The sequence below is a fragment of the Camarhynchus parvulus genome, chromosome 6, assembly GCF_901933205.1.
Source record: "Camarhynchus parvulus chromosome 6, STF_HiC, whole genome shotgun sequence".
Classification (NCBI taxonomy): Eukaryota; Metazoa; Chordata; class Aves; order Passeriformes; family Thraupidae; genus Camarhynchus; species Camarhynchus parvulus.
This window is the reverse complement of record NC_044576.1, coordinates 3,541,175-3,544,023: the sequence shown is the minus strand read 5'-3', so window position 1 is coordinate 3,544,023 and position 2,849 is coordinate 3,541,175.

Genomic DNA, 2,849 nt, shown 5'->3' with positions numbered 1-2,849 from the left:
GCTGTCAAAGAAGGAGTCAGAGCTCTTCAGTTCTCATTCTCAAGGTTGTTTATTGTTCCTTATCTATAAAATTCTGTCTCTGGCCTGCTGAGGTCTGTTCAGCAGGTCAGAGAGAGGCACACTGGTGTTATCTTTTTATACTAAAAACTACCTGTACAATATTTACCATAACATCCCAATACCCATCACCCATGTTAGACAGTGAGCTTCTACCTTAAACCAAGCCAAAAGTGCCAACATCACAGCAGAAGATGGAGGCCAAGAAGAAGGAGACAGGCTGGACAGGCCCAGATCCCTCCATCTTGCCCTTTGAACCCCCATCCTAAAAACCAAAAAAAAATCTATTTTTCACCCTGTGACAAGCTAATTATTATTTTACTTAGACTTCAGTGGCTTGCAGATCTTCATATAAGGTTGGTAATTTTTTCCATGGGTCATAATCAAAGTCACAGAGGTCTTGGGCTCTGTGTCAGGGTCTCTGAGCCCCCTGGCAGGGGATTGAGCCACCCAGGGCAGCCAGAGGGATGTCCTGAATTCCAACAGGTGGCTCCTCTCCATCACCCTGCCTGGGAGGTGACTCACAAGTGACCCTGCTGTGTCCCTTCCTGGTGACAGCCCCCCCTGCACATCTGCTTGTGGGGCTGCAGGGGTTCATTCCCAGCCTCTGAAGTGCTGCCCAAGCCCTCTCCCTCCCCTTCCCACATGGGGCACTTCCTTCATGAGCAATTAAGAGACCTCAGGGAGCAGATGCAGCTCAGTGATGGAAATAGTTGCACAACAGAGGGTTTGATTGATGCCTTCTGACTTATCCCAGAGTCAAAGCAAGCTTGGCTGAACTGCAGGCAAGAGGAGAGGGGAGAAGTCTGGAGCAGGAGGTGTGAGGGAGGTAAAAGGAGCTGAATGTCCACATAACAACATCTGAAGGGAAACCTGAGAGGAATTGAAGGGCCCACTGCTGACTGCTTGCTTTGGGTGGTTGGTTTTGTGGTTTTATTTAGCTCAGTGTCTTGCCGTGAAGCCTTAAAATGTAAAAGTGACAGTTTTGAATGTACAAGTGTGTAACTGCACAACTCTTTGGGGTTCTGGCTCACTGAAATGTGTGTCCTGCCCTGTGGCTGGAGGTGACTGCTCAGGGATGAGTACGAGCAGGGGATGCACATCTGAGAGCAGCCCAGAACCAGCTGCTGGCCAGGGCCCTCCTGAACCTGGGGTGGTTTGTGTGCTCAGCAACCTCCAACATGTTCATCTGCAAGGCACCGCTCCCATTGCCCCCAAACTGATGCAGAAACTCTTGGCATCCTCTGCATCCTGGGACAAGGTGCTGGGGGAAGTCAGGGAACATCTCCTCAATTCTGTCAGCCACTCCCAGCCCTTGTGCTGCAAGAGGCAGTGGAAGGACAGCCCTTCATCATCATCATCATCCTCCTCCTCCTCTTGGAGATCTCTGGCAAAGCCACCTCCAGGCTGCAGTCTCCAAGCCTGAATCCTTCAGACATCTCCAGGTTTTCTGCCAAGGCAGAATCTCCTTCCATGGCTGGTTTCCCCCCGGTCCCTCGCGGCACAGCTGTGGCTGCTGCATCCCCAAGAGGTCACTCAGTTTGTCAGCACCCTTGTGACACGAGTTTGGTGGTGGCACAGGCCAGGGTGGCTCTCCCAGGTGGCACAAACCCTGTGTGGGCCATGGCCCTCTGAGGAACCCCTGAGGGAGCTGGGGGTGCTCAGCCTGGAGAAAAGGGAGACTCTGGGGTGCCCTCATCACTCTCTACAGCTCCTGAAAGGTGGCTGTGTTCAGCTGGCGTGGGCTCTTTCTCCAGAACAAGAGGACACAGCCTTAAGCTGCACCAAGGGAAATATAGGTTGGATATTAGGAGAAAGTTTTTTACAGAAAGGGTGATAAAGTTCTGGAATGTTCTGCCCAGGGAGGTGCTGGAGTCACCATCCCTGGGTGTGTTTAAAAACAGCCTGGATGTGGCACTGGGTGCCAGGGTTTAGTTGAGGTGTTGGGGCTGGGTTGGACTCGATGATCTTGGAGGTCTCTTGCAACCCAACCCAGAGATTCTGGAATTCTGGGATTCTGTGATAGTGTGAATTTTGTGATTCTGTGATTCTGTGATCTGTGAATTCTGTGGTTCTGTGAGTGCCCCTGGCCCTCACTGCTGGAGCACTTTCCCTCCCTGCCCTGCGTGTTGGATTTCAGATCACGAGATCAAAGTCAGCACTTTCCATCTCCAGCCTCTCCAGCACGCGTTCCCTTCTTTTGAAGCCCATTAAGTGGTTTAACTGGGAGACAGGAGCTCTTGGCTGAGCAGTTGGAATTAAGGAGCTGCTTTAGCCGTTCATCCCTCACAAGGATTTTTTACCTCCCGTGCCAGTCGCTCCTCACCTGTTTTCTCCCTCTTTGCTGCATTTGGGAGGTGAGCCAGGCTTCCATTCCCTTTGTGTGGCAGTGGCACTGTGCAGGTGGCTGGGGAAGGGTTAATCCTCCCTTCAGGGGTGTCCTGAGCAGGGCTGATGTTTGTGCTCTGCTCCCAGCTGCCAGCCAAGCCCCAGTGAGGATTGTTCTCTCTGTGTCCCCAGAGGAGCCCAGTGCTCTTGCAAACAGGCCGTGCGCAGCCTGGACACTTTGGTCTCACCGGGGCTGCTGCTTTTCTGTTTGTCTGTCCCAGCTGCCGCCAAAAGCTGACTTTTTATCTGATCTGTGGTCTCTCACCACGAGCTGATGTGGTCCCACTCTGATTTGTGCCTCAGCCCCGCCGTGCTCGGTGCAGGCTGAGCTGTGGTCTCGCAGAGATGAAGTTTCCCTCCAGCCTTTGCAGCACCAAGAACTAAAAGCAGAGCCCCTCGGTGCC